Source organism: Hemiscyllium ocellatum, chromosome 8 (genome assembly GCF_020745735.1).
Source record: "Hemiscyllium ocellatum isolate sHemOce1 chromosome 8, sHemOce1.pat.X.cur, whole genome shotgun sequence".
Taxonomy (NCBI): Eukaryota; Metazoa; Chordata; class Chondrichthyes; order Orectolobiformes; family Hemiscylliidae; genus Hemiscyllium; species Hemiscyllium ocellatum.
Window position 1 is genome coordinate 72,930,584 of NC_083408.1, and position 13,925 is coordinate 72,944,508.

The 13,925-nt window shown below is 41.1% G+C and overlaps 1 protein-coding gene across 2 annotated transcripts in view; it reads left to right on the forward strand.

Moving 5' to 3' along the window:
* LOC132817925 (SERTA domain-containing protein 2-like) overlaps positions 1 to 13,925 on the forward strand; it is a 57,424-nt gene that overhangs the window by 14,219 nt on the left and 29,280 nt on the right. The window contains exon 2 of one of the 2 annotated variants that reach the window (XR_009644933.1): positions 12,260 to 12,694. The exons of the other annotated variant lie outside the window; for it this stretch is intronic. The gene's annotated coding sequence lies outside the window, so the exon portion shown is untranslated. Of the gene's footprint in view, positions 1 to 12,259; positions 12,695 to 13,925 lie in introns of those variants that run through there. 2 annotated transcript variants of the gene reach the window in all.

Sequence of the window (13,925 nt, forward strand, 5' to 3'; positions counted from 1 at the left end):
TCAGAGATGGTCCAGGTAAATTTAAGGTCCGGGTGGAATGTGTTGGTGAAGTTGATGAATTGCTCAACCTCCTCGCGAGAGCACGAGGTGGCGCCAATGCAGTCATCAATGTAGCGGAGGAAGAGGTGGGGAGTGGTGGCGGTGTAATTACGGAAGATGGACAGTTCTACATAGCTAACAAAGAGACAGGCATAGCTGGGGCCCATACGTGTGCCCATGGCTACCCCTTTGGTCTGGAGGAAGTGGGAGAATTCAAAGGAGAAATTGTTAAGGGTGAGGACCAGTTCGGCCAAACGAATGAGAGTGTCGGTAGAAGGGTACTGTTGAGGGCGTCTGGAGAGGAAAAAACGGAGGGCTTGGAGGCCCTGGTCATGGCGGATGGAGGTGTAGAGGGATTGGATATCCATGGTGAAGATGAGGCATTGTGGGCCGGGGAAACGGATGTCTTGGAGGAAGTGGAGGGCGTGGGTGGTGTCTCGAACATATGTTGGGAGTTCCTGAACTAGGGGGGATAGGACAGTGTCGAGGTAGGTAGAGATGAGTTCAGTGGGGCAGGAGCATGCTGAGACAATGGGTCGGCCAGGGTGGTTAGGCTTGTGGATCTTGGGAAGGAGGTAGAACCGGGCAGTGCGGGGTTCCCGGACTATGAGGTTGGAAGCTGTGGGTGGGAGATCTCCTGAGGTGATGAGGTTCTGTATGGTCTGGGAGATGATGGTTTGGTGATGGGGGGTGGGATCATGGTCTAGGAGGCAGTAGGAAGAGGTGTCCTCGAGTTGGCGTTTAGCTTCAGCGGTGTAGAGGTCAGTGCACCAGACTACCACTGCACCCCCTTTATCTGCTAGTTTAATGGTGAGGTTGGGATTGGAGCAGAGGGATTGGAGGGCTGCGCGTTGTGAGGGTGAGAGGTTAGAGCGGGGGAGGGGGGTAGACAGGTTGAGGCGGTTAATGTCCCGGCGGCAGTTGGAAATGGAGGTCGAGGGCAGGTAATAGGCCAGCGCGGGGTGTCCAGGTGGATGCAGTGTGTTGGAGGTGGGCGAAGGGGTCCTTGGAAGGTGGGCGGGAATCCTGATTAAATGTTGACAGTTCATACTTGCCTACCTGTGGTTAGAATCAATATATTTGTCATACATTTCTATTAAGTACAGAAACCTGGACTCTGTTTTCTGTTAATATAAGTCTATCAAACAGGTGAACTGGGGAATTTTGTGTACCTTCATAAGATGTTTAAGATTAATGACAAAGCTGGGAATAGTAGGGCTTGATTTCCAGTTGGCTGCCTCAGTGAGAAATGTCACTGTCTTGATGTTTGAGTAGTCACTTCTGCCTCCACACACAGGTTCAGATCTTTGTCCATATCAGGACCAAGGTTGTAATGATGTCAGGAATCGAGTGGCCCTCATTGAACCCAAATTGAATATCAGTGAGTAGGTTATGATAGCTGCTTTATGTTAACAACACCTTCCATCACTTTTGCCGATGATCATGAAGAGGTACTGTGGAGACATCTCACAGTGGAGCATTTGTTGCCAAAGGGGGGAAACATCTGCCCACATTAAGGAAGTAAGTCCTGCCTCAGAAACCAGTTGGCTAATCTGATTGGATTGCAGCTCTTTATTCCCAGCAGCATCACTGGGAAAGTTGGCCATTGCTGGGACTACATTTGGTCCCAGCAAAGATGAACCAGGATCCTGATCAAAGGTTAGAATTGGGTCTTTCAGTGGCACTAGGGTTGGAGGACCTGTGAGAGGAGTGGGGCCTGGTCCCAAGGCCAGGGAGGAGGCACTTGCAGTAAGCCCCAATTAGGAAAGGTTGCCTGTAGGAGACTTGACTAGGCTAGTCTGCTGGGAATCCTCCCAGGCCTGACCTATTCCCCTGGCCTGGAAATTGGAGTTGAGTGGGAAATGGCATTCTAAAATGGTAGATGGGTGGACCTAGCCCCTGTAAAATAGAAGCCAGGTGGGATTGATAGCTAGGCAGAAAATGTGCAGACTTTTATGGCCATCCCTCATCTCAGCCTGCAAACCCATTGGCAGGGAGCAATAAAATCTTCCCCCGCTGTCAAACCCTGAGTTTCTGGCCCCCCTGCACTACAGGCTATTCCTATTATAATGGATAGATTGTCTGAGAATGAAGAAGATATGAACTGCTTTGAAAATATTTGGCATTTCCAAGTCCAGCTGGGTAAATGTACCACTTGAACCAGACATTAAATTGTCGAGCTGAGTTCAAAAGTTATTACGTCTCAGATGTGACAAAAGTGGAGGCATATCAGTTCACCTTACTGCCCTGACTACAGAAGGATGGGGAAAATAAGCACAATACTTTATTGCTGACTGCTCAATGTGGTCATTGAGTGAGATATTTTTGGGCTGCTGCACCTGTGGAACCATGTCAAAGTCTTCAAGAGCAGGAGAGAATCAGATTGAGTCAAAAGAATGGAAAAATTACCACTAGAAAACAGTTGCCATTAAAATATGTCTCACTGACTGATATGATTCGTTGCTTCTAAAATGGGGGGAGGGTTGCTGTGCCAGTATTATCTTATTTTTTGTCCCCCTTAGAGCACTCTTGCTGGAGTGTTGTTCTACAAACATTGTCTGATATTTTGCCAAATTGGCCATGACTTGAATGTTGTCTGACACCTGAATAATTTTTAAAGAGCTGGCCAATTTTTAATCAACCTGTTTAAACGTGTTATCACACACACACACTGTAAGAAGGATATGAAGGCTTGTAGAGGGTGTGAAAGAGGTTTAGCAGGTTGTTGCCTTGATTAGTATATATTAGGTATAAAGAGAGACTGGATAAACATCGATTGGTTTTAATAGTGTGTTAGAGGCTGAGGGGGTGACCTGATTAGAGTATATAAAATGATGAGAGGTGTGGATAGGGTAGAAATGTCAAATACTAGGGGGCATGGGTTTAAGGTGAGAGGGGGAATATTTAAAAGGAGCTATGTGAGGCATATTTTATAGGAGTGCATTGCCTTGGACAGTGGTAACAGCAGCTACGATAGCAACATTTTAAGAGCCATTTATACAGACTCATGAACAGGCAGGGAACAGAAAGATCTGAACTATGTCCAGGCAGATAGGATTAGTTTACAAATTGCCTCATGTTCAGCATAGAAATAATGGGCTGAAGGGCCTGTTCCTGTGCTGTACTGGCCTATGTTCCATGTATCGCAGTAGCCATCACATTCCTGAGGTGGAATCTTTACCTTCTGGTCCAGTGGTAGGGATGTTGCCACCTCTCCCACAAGACCGTAGTCTCTTGGGTGTATGCTAGTCATCCAGTAAGGATGGGGGCAGGTTCTCAAGACAAGGGCCAATAAGCAGAGACAACACTAACTTCGGCACCATCAGAGATAGGTGCAACTGATGCCAATAGGAGAGCGTGAGGGAATGCCTTGAGGTGAAGGCATCTTCGTATGACCTTGTATAAGTTTTTAATTTCAAATAGGACACTGCTGTCAGGCTGACATTGTGAGGGAGTAACCCTTCCAGTGGAGTGAATACCTCAGCATTCCTGCAGTCAGTGTTTGCACAGTGACCCTGAATGACCCTGTAATTAGCCTATGCCATCTGGGAGGTCACCCACTCAATACTGGAAGCCTCATTATGACCTCAATGGAGTGAACCTACAGATACATCATAGAAGGGTATCCTCTAGCAACCACCATTTCCCTCAACAGTGATCATCTGCCCATCCCTGCAAGCTCGGGGTTGGGAGAGGGGCTTGGATATCTCACAGAAACCTATAAAATTCTAACAGGACTGGACAAGATAGATTATGGAAGAATGTTCCTTGATGGTGGGGGAACCCAGAACCAGGGATCACAGACCATGGATAGGTGTAAGCCATTTAGGACTGAAATGCGAAGAAATTTCTTCATTCAGAAAGTAGAAGTCACTACCATAGAAAGCAGTTGAGTAAAAGCATTGTTTGATTTCAAGAAGGAATTGGATATAGCATTTGAGATTAAAGGGATCAAAGAAAACAGGACTAAAGCAGGAATAGGCCATTGAGTTGGATCTTCAGCCATGATCATAGTGAATAGCGGAGCAAACCCAAAGAGCTTAATAGCCTATTCCTGTTCCTATTTTCTATATTTCTATGGCCATTATTCTGGGAGATCATAGTGGAAGTCACCATTCCTTAAAAGAATTAGATCCCTAAAGTTGATGGTTAACTGCATTGAATTGCGTCAGACTTGGAATTGGCTGCACTTAGACTCCTTTGGATTTCCAGCCATCCACTGGGATCACCTCCACAGCCACAGACCAATTTCTACCCTGTAGCCTGACATAGATGGATTCCTTAGTTTCTTTTCTGACTTAGAAATACACTTGGCTTCAGAAAAGTACCTAATAAGAACTTAAAAACTTCTGTGTATTGATGGAGTGTCCATTTTTTTTCTATTTATGGATCCAATATGACCCATACAAACCTTTGACTCATGTTCCCATTAAGTTGCAGATATTTCATGTTGATATCACTGATATGAATAGACCTTATTCTGAGTTGCCAATTATCTATAAACAATGTAGTGATACTAAAAATATTAGTTTACAAATGGTTTCAAAAATGAGCACATTTTCTTTCCTTTCCAATCAATATTCATATGAAATGCCCAGTTTCCACTAATGGTGATCATTTGTGCACACGTAGTTACATAATGTTTTCAAAACAGAAGCAAAGTGTGCATTGACATGAAGTTGTTGCCACAACTGAATACAGGTTAATTTTTAAATGTTTATTCTTAAGCATCAATTAATATATCCTTGGTATTGAAGGTCAAACTGTAGTAATCAAAAGATATTTGTAACCATGCACTGTATGAAGATACCATTGCCATGAAAGGAGTCTAGACTTGTTAAATCACCACTACCAACAACAGAGCATCTTCACTGTTACTTGTGTGGGTTGGAGTGACAGTTGCCCACTAAAATATAATAGATTCTAGAGTCTCTTCTAAATGCCTTCAAATCACTATCTTATGTTCTCTTCTCTACTTTTGTACAACTGTATGACACATGGATTTCCAGTGAATAATTAAGTCTAACTGACCTACTTTGGTTAGGAAAAATGCTGAGAGGACATATTATAATTTTAAGATAACATATCAGCTAATTATCAATTACATATCTCCAGATTTCAGAATAACCTAAAGTTATCTATTACTGAGAATCATGAGATCTTGGTCAGTGAGTGGCTGATCAGTCTGTACCATCTTCAGAGGTCCAAGCATCACAGATGCCAGTCTTCAGTCAAATTGATTGACTCCACGTGATATCAAGAAGTAGTTGGAGATGCTGGTTACCTCCAAAGGACATCGGCCCTGAAAATAGTCTAGCAATATTACTGAAGATGTATGCTGCAGAATTTGTCACATCCCTAGCCAAGTTGTTTTTAATACGGCTGCAACATTGACATCTACTTGAGAATGTGAAAAATTGGTCAGGTGTGGCCTTCACACACACATCAGGACAAATCCAACCCGGTCAATTACAGCCCCATCGGTGTACTCTTGATCGCCATTAACGTGATGGAAGGTGTCATGAGCAGTGTTATCAAATGTCACTTCCTTAGCAATAAACTACTCACTGGCACCCAGATTGCGTTCCGGCAGGACCACTCTGTCCAAACTTCATTTCAGCCTTTGTACATGTTTAAACAAGAAAGCTGAATTCCAGAGGTGAGGGTGACGGTCCTTGATACCAAGCAGCCCTAACAGAACTGATCAGTGTGAAACTGGGGGAGAACCCTTCACTGGTTGGAGTCGTACCTAGGACAAAGGAAGATAGTTTTGGCTATTTGGAAATTATGGACTACAGTGGCTCAAGAAGAGGTGATAAATCAGGCCAGTCAGCAACACTCCCATCCCATGAATTATGTATTTTTAAAAAATGCAAGATTTATAGTTCAGAAGAAACTTTGATTAATACTATATACCAATCTGCTTCTCCTTGTGAGTGTACTCTAACATAAGAAAGTGCATTCTACAAGCATTAAAAAGAACTAAATTAAATAAAAGCCTTTGGACCACTTCTGTCTAATGACCTATGAATAATTTGCATTAGTCAGCCCATCTCATTATACCAGAAGAAATTCCAGCACATACACTCCATGATTCTCCAAAAATAACAACTTGAGTATCAAATTTTAATACGTGTTCTTACTAGATCCTGGCCTACTGCTCTCCACAGAAGGTAATTTCTCCATCTTTTACGACTAGCGACAGAAACAAGTATAAATCTAATTAATGGAAAATAACAACAGGTAGGCAGTGCGATGTTGTGTAAGTTGCAGTCCGATTGGTGTGGTCAAGTTGTGGTGCACGGGTAAATTTAATAGATGCAAAGTGGAATTTCTATTCCTTGTAACTTCTAGTGCTGATGTTGTTTAATATATGTTGGTGTGCCATCCACAATGGCAATGGTTACATATACTGTACTTCCTGTATTTTGTGGAGCAGCAGTATCCAAGTATAAAATTAAAAACCTGCTCCTTCATCAGGTGGTTGTGGAGTGTAAGATCGTAAGACACAGAATTTATAGCAAAGGTTTACAGTGTGATGTAACTGAAATTATATATTGAAAAAGACCTGGATTGTTTAAGTCTCTCATCTTTTAGAATGACCATGTTGGTTTCAGTTCTTTTGTATGTAAATTGCAAGACGTTTTAAAAAGTTACATTATCAAGTGAACTTTAACAATTGGTGTCATGTCAGCCCAGGTAATGCATATCTGTAAAAAGGATTTACAGAATCTTACATGGATTCATGAAGTTTTTGAGCAAAGTAAAACGTAATTCTGCAAGTACAAATTCAACCCACATACTTATGTGCATGTGGGTGAGTGTGTGTGTGTGGTGGGGGTTATGAATGCCTGTGAGAGGGTGTGTGAGTTTGAGTGTAAAAGGGTATAAGTCTGTGAGAGGTTGCTTGTGTGAGTGTATATGTGAGCATATGGGAGAGGTTCTGTGTGTATGTATGTACGTAATGCAATGGGGTCATCTGTAGTGTGACATTAACCCCAGGTCCCGGTTGAGGCCATCCGCATGGGTACCGAACTTGGCTATCAGCCTCTGCTCGGCTACCTTCCATTGTTGCCTGTCCCGAAGTCCACCTTGGAGGACGGTCACCCAAAGGTCGGAGGTCAAATGTCCCAGACCGCTAAAGTGTTTTCCGACAGGGAAGGAACACTCCTGTCTGTTTAATTGTTGTGCGGTGTCCGTTCTTCCGTTGCCACAGCCTCTGCTTGGTCTCGCCAACGTACCATGCTTCTGGGCATCCTTGCCTGCATGGGATACCACCATATATGTGGAAGGTACTCTTGCGACTCAGACAAATTTGTCTATCTCATACACCGCAGAGACTCAACACCCGCCACCCTCACCACAAACAAACGCACATATCACTCTCACTCACTCTCTCTCTCTCTCACACACACACACACACACACACACACACACACACACACACACACACACACATGTTTGTGGGGTGAATTTATACTTGCAGAATTACATTTTGCATGAATCTATATAAGATTCTATAAGTCTGTTTTTTAGATTAGAATCAGTCTGACCATCCTGGCACAGACAGTCTTACACAAGGCAGCTCCCACCTTAAATGCATTATCTGGGCTGACATGACACCAGTTGTTAAAGTTCACTTAAAGACGAGAGACTTAACAAACGATCCAGGTCTTTTTCAATTTATAATTTCAGTTACATCACACTGTAAACCTTTGCTTTAAATTCTGTGTCTTACGATCTTATACTCCACAAACACTTGATGAAGGAACAGCGCTCCAAAAGCTAGTGCTTCCAAATAAACCTGTTGGATTATAAACTGGTGTGCAATTTTTAACTTTGTACACCCCAGTCCAACAGCAGCATTTCCAAATCAGTATCTAAGTATGAACATGATACATAGTGAAGAAATGTACTAGTCCCAAAATTGTAAGCTAACTTTAGCATTCCATTGTGTATGACCAAACTGGTCGGCACACATTACATAAAAGGTTGTTGACTGCTGATTCAGTTAGATTTGACCCACTAGATAAGTATAAATGATGGAATTGATGCACAGCATGCTACACAGGGATAGTGTAACTGACAAACTGTTACTTTACCTGGAATGAAATTCTATAAGATCATCAAATCATAAAGCAGCTACAGAACAGGAGGTCGTCATTTGGTCTGGCATGTCTGTGTCAGCTCTCTGCATGAGCAGTGCATTTAGTGCCACTTCCCTACTTTTCCCTGTAGCTAAGCAAATTATTTATTTTCAGACAATGATCCAAGTCTATTTTGAAAGCCACAATTCTGCTTACACCACACTCTTACGGAGTGCAGAATAGACTCAAATGACTTCTCTCCTTTTAAAATGTTTTATTATTCCTGTGAATCTGTTCTGTAACTTCTTTAATGTCTTTAAGTTCTTCTTGTAGTATGGTGCCCAGAACTGGATGCAAAACCATGGAGCCAAACAGGTGCATTATATAGGTTTATCATAACTTGCTTGTCCATGTACTTTGCGCCATTATTTATAATGGCCAGGATCCTATATGTTTTAGAAATTGCTCTTGCAACCTCCCTTGTCACCTTCAATCATTTGTGCAGATATTCCCTCATGTTTCTCTGCTTAGAAACGTCCTTTTGAAATTGTATGCTTTATTTTATATTGTCTGTCCCATTTCTTCTGAGCAATGTAAATCACTTCATAATTCTTTGCTTTAAATGCATCAGCTTCTTGTCTCCCACCTCCACCAATCAGTCTATGTCTCTGTAATGTTAACTTTATGCTTAAGACAGTTCACAATACTTGTAGGATTTGTGACATCGTCAAATCTAGCAATTGTGCTCTGTCCACCACAATGTTGATCATTAGTATATCTGGAAGAATAGGGGTTCTAACACAGACCACTGGGGAACTCCACTATAAATCTTGTCACAGTCTGAAAGACTAATGTTAATTCTACTTCATTTCCTGTCACAATTTTATATCCATGTTGCTAACTCCCTTTTATTCCACAAGTTCTAAGTTTGCACATAAATCAGTTGTGTGGCATTTTATCTAATGCTATTTGAATGTCTATATACACCACTTCAACTCTTCTCTTCACTCTCGTCTACCCTTTCTGTTACTTCATCAAAATAATTGAACAAATTGTTGCCCCTAAGAAATCTGCATTGGCTTTTCTCCGATAACCTGCAGTTGTCCAAGTCATTGTTAATTTTCTCCTGAAATCTTATTGCTAAAAGCATGTTCACCACTGAGGTTAAACTGATTTGCCTGTAGTTACTGGCTTATGCTTACACTAGTTCTGTAAATAACCCCTGGGCTATGTTTTCTCAACCAGGGCCAAATTGAGGACTGGTTCAATGAGAAACTTTTCAATCTTCGTAGACTGAAGGTGATGTCCAGCATCTCTCACATCACAGTACTGGACCCCTGTGCGCAGGTGATTGTGTTTGTTTTATTCAAGCACACATAAAAGGCCATCTCCTGTTTGAAGAATTTAGGAAACTATTGAGCCCTAAAGCTGAATCTGAAAACTGATAAGGTAAAGGTACTTCTCCAACCAAAAGAGAGACATAGAGATGTACAGCATGGAAACAGACCCTTCGGTCCAACCCGTTCATGCTGACCAGATATTCCAACCCATTCTAGTCCCACCTGCCAGCACCCAGCCCATATCCCTCCAAACCCTTCCTATTCATATACCCATCCAAATGCCTCTTAAATGTTGCAATTGTACCAGCCTCCACCACATCCTCTGGCAGCTCATTCCATATATGTACCACCCTTTGTGTGAAAAAGTTGCCCCTTGGGTCTTTTTTATATCTTTCCCCTCTCACCCTAAACCTGTGTCCTCTAGTTCTGACTCCCCAATGCCAGGGAAAAGACTTTGCCTTTTACCCTATCCATGCCCCTCATAATTTTGTAAACCTCTATAAGGTCACCCCTCAGCCTCCGACGCTCCAGGGAAAACAGCCCCAGCCTGTTCAGCCTCTCCCTATAGCTCAAATCCTCCAACCCTGGCAACTTCCTTGTAAATCTTTTCTGAACCCTTTCAAGTTTCACAACATCTTTCCGATAGGAAGGAGACCAGAATTGCACGCAATATTTCAACAGTGGCCTAACCAATGTCCTGTACAGCCGCAACATGACCTCCCAACTCGTGTACTCAATACTCTGACCAATAAAAGAAAGCATACCAAACGCCATCTTCACTATCCTATCTACCTGCTACTCCACTTTTAAGGAGCTATAAACCTGCACTCCAAGGTCTCTTTGTTCAGCAACATTCCCTTACCATTAAGTGTATAAGTCCTGCTAAGATTTCCTTTCCCAAAATGCAGCATCTCACATTTATCTGAATTAAACTCCATCTGCCACTTCTCAGCCCATTGGTCCATCTTGTCAAGATCCTGTTGTAATCTGAGGTAACACTCTTCGCTGTCCACTACACCTCCAATTTTGGTATCATCTACAAACTTACTAACTGTACCTCTTATGCTCGCATCCAAATCATTATGTAAATGACAAAAGGTAGAGGACCCAGCACTGATCCTTGTGGCACACCACTGGTCACAGGCCTTCAGTCTGAAAAACAATCCTCCACCACCACCCATGACTGATCAAAGATTATAGGGTGGGCAGTGGACACATTCCAAAGATGCGAATGTGTTGCTGGTCAAAGCACAGCAGGCCAGGCAGCATCTCAGGAATAGAGAATTCGACGTTTCGAGCATAAGCCCTTCATCAGATGTCCTGAAAGCCTACATGAAGAACATTGGCTTTGATGTCAACAGCTGGGAAGAGCCTGCCGTGGGACACAGATGATGACAGGCCCTTCTTGACTGAGGTGTAGCTAGCTTTGAAGTGAGGCGGATGATGAAGGCTGAAGATGAGAGCGCGAAAGGCAGCTCAAGAAGGCACACTACTCTCCAAATACAGTCTGCCCAACAGACTAACTGATGACTGACTGCTGTCATGATAGAATGGACAATGCTTTTAATACCTGAGACATTTTGTGGACTAAAATAGTTTTAAAAACAGGAGACAATGCTGACTTAAAATATCTGCAGTGTTCATTTAACCAGGTTGAACCAAGCTCTTGAAACCCATGTGTGATAAAGAAAGTCAGTATGAATGAAATTTAATATTTTACAAAAGGTACAGAAACCTGGTCAGGTGATCTCCTCCTATTTTTGATTTTGCCTTTCTGGAAGTTTCACACACTGAACACAAGTGTTATGAGCTTTAAGAGGGAAAGTCATCTGCAGATTATCCATCTTGAAACAAACCATTATGCTGTAGCTGTAATTCAGGCAAACAGAATTTGGGCAGAAAAGCAAAATCGAGTTGTAACAATAGTGTCTCAGTGATAAAGCAAATTGGTGAATCATTTACTCACCTGAGCATAACCCTGTGGAATGTGGTTTCTATATTTTTTGAATACTGTTTGTCGGTCAGTCTTTTACTTTCCCTTTTATATCTCCTTTACCTTTCACTCACTTCACTCCTATCTCTTGCAATTTCTTTATTCAATACAATTGCAATACAATACAATTCAAAACAGGAATAGGCCATTTGGCTCAAGAAGCCTGCTCCTAATCCTTATTTAGACCAGCTATGAATTGCCCATGTGCAGTTTTTACTCTCTCTGTTCACCTCCCATTCATGATTATATCAAGATACACCTTAAATGTTGCTAATGTGCCTGATTCCGCCACCCCAACTGGCAGTACGTTCCAAGCAGCATCACCACCTTCTAAGTGAAAACTTTTTCTCTTTTTTTTCTTTTTTCTCTGTCTTTCTTCACACTAGGTGTAGTGAACACAATATTATGAGCTTTAAGAGGGAAAATATCCACACCAAATCATCAACAAATTGTATTAGAGTTTAGAAATTTGAACTGAAGTGGAAGAAAAAGCTGACACAAAGGAATGTGAAGAAATGGAGGAGTGTTTTATTTTTAAAACATTATAAAGATATAGAGTGAGGTATAAAGTTTTCCAGAACATCATGAATGAATGTGGAGAAGGGCTAGAAATCAATTAAAATTGAAGAAAGAACTGCAGAGCCAAATGGAAATAATTTGAAAACTGTCTGAAAATATGAGGAAATAAGAGATCAAGTGAGAGATAAGGAAAACTGAGGGAGATAATTAAGAAAAAGTTCACAAAAACATCAAATGTAACAATGTATTAAATGACAGGGTTTTCTTTTATTAATTTGCAGGATATGGGTGTTGCAGGCTGGCCAACACTTATTGCCTGTCTCTAGTTGCCCTTGAGAAGGTGGTGGTGAGCTGAAATTGGTGATGAGAGCTTCCGGAGAAGAGACCACTGCTACTATTTGAATAATGATTTAAAAAAAATTGATACAGGGATTTAATAAATTCTCATCGGTCTTTAATAAAGAAAATCAGTTCAGAAGGAAGTGAATGCTGAAGTGGTTGGGGTGAGATTAGTAATATTATACATACGGAATTTAAAAAGTAGTAGAATCAAGGGGAGACACAAGACTCGGGGTGTGTCAGAATATGTCTTTAGGATCATATGGGAATTGAGGGAGGAAATTTCAGTGGCCTTAAAGATGTTATTTCAGATATTATTCACAACTACAATTACATGCAGTATCATGCGAAATGTGAATTGGATTATTAATTTTATTCTGCAAGTATAATAGTCATTAAATTGTAAACAACTAGATGAGTAAATGGTTTTTCCTTATAGACATCAAACTTTGGTCATGATACACATTGATTTCTGAATCTGTTCTTGTAACTCAGAAATAAAGAATACTCACAAAATGCCCAGTACTATGGAGCTGCATTAATTGTATTGAGTAGCATTGTTTCAGACAAGACATGGTTCAATATATTATATTTAAGGAATAAAACTGACAAAGGAGTTACATCATTTGAAGGTAGTGTGAAAAATGTGGAGATTAAATGACAACCCAAATGAAAAAGAAATCATTAAAATCATAATTCCCTAGAGAAATAGTAGCAATAGATGAGTTCACTTCAATGTGGCATGCTTCACACAAAGGCAAGGGTCAGTGTGGACTTGTTGGGCCGAAGGGCCTGTTTCCACACTGTAAGTAATATAATCTAATAAAGCACTAATATGTTTGGATGACGTGTGGTTTTTGCCTTGTTTTAAACTTTCTTTTTACTTCTCCAACTGTTCAGCCTTTGAATTTAACAGTAATTAAGTTGCACTGTGACAATTCAGTATCTTGCTACCTGAATTCTTCAGGAGTGACTGGTGGTCAATGGGGTGTTGAGGGTTGGGAAATGATTTCATTGTTAAACTCATGAAAGATTGAGGTGTGTTTTTCAATTAGGAATGATTTGGAGACACACCATAAATGTTGAAACATCTTATTGAGTGGGGGTGAGGTATGGAATCCCCATTAGCTATCACTACTTAATTGTATTCTTTAGGTATTTGTATTTCAGTGCTATCCATTTTTCAGTGCTTTGAAAAGTTTTATTACAAAGTGATGTATTGTGAAGGAAATGTTAAAAGCTTTGCGTTTTTAGGAGAAAGAAGACTTATGATAAATATGATTATATCAGAAGTAGTGAGAGAGTTAAGTTAGACTGTGTCCAAGGGTTGAAAGGCCTGGATGTAGATGTAAGATTAAGCTTTAGAGATTTAGAACAGAAAGCAGGATAAACCTTAATGACCTTTAACAAAACCATATGGAATGTGCTACTGGAGTTGGTGATTGGATCAGAGACTATGTTAACTTTTGAGATTAGGTTAAATAGTTGGTTAAGTACATGGAGAATAAGGAGAAATGAGAATAGAGCAGCTACCTGGGATCATGTAGAGGAATAACAACAAAGGACAGTTAGACCAAATGTTTTGTGCCTATATTGTAATTTGATATA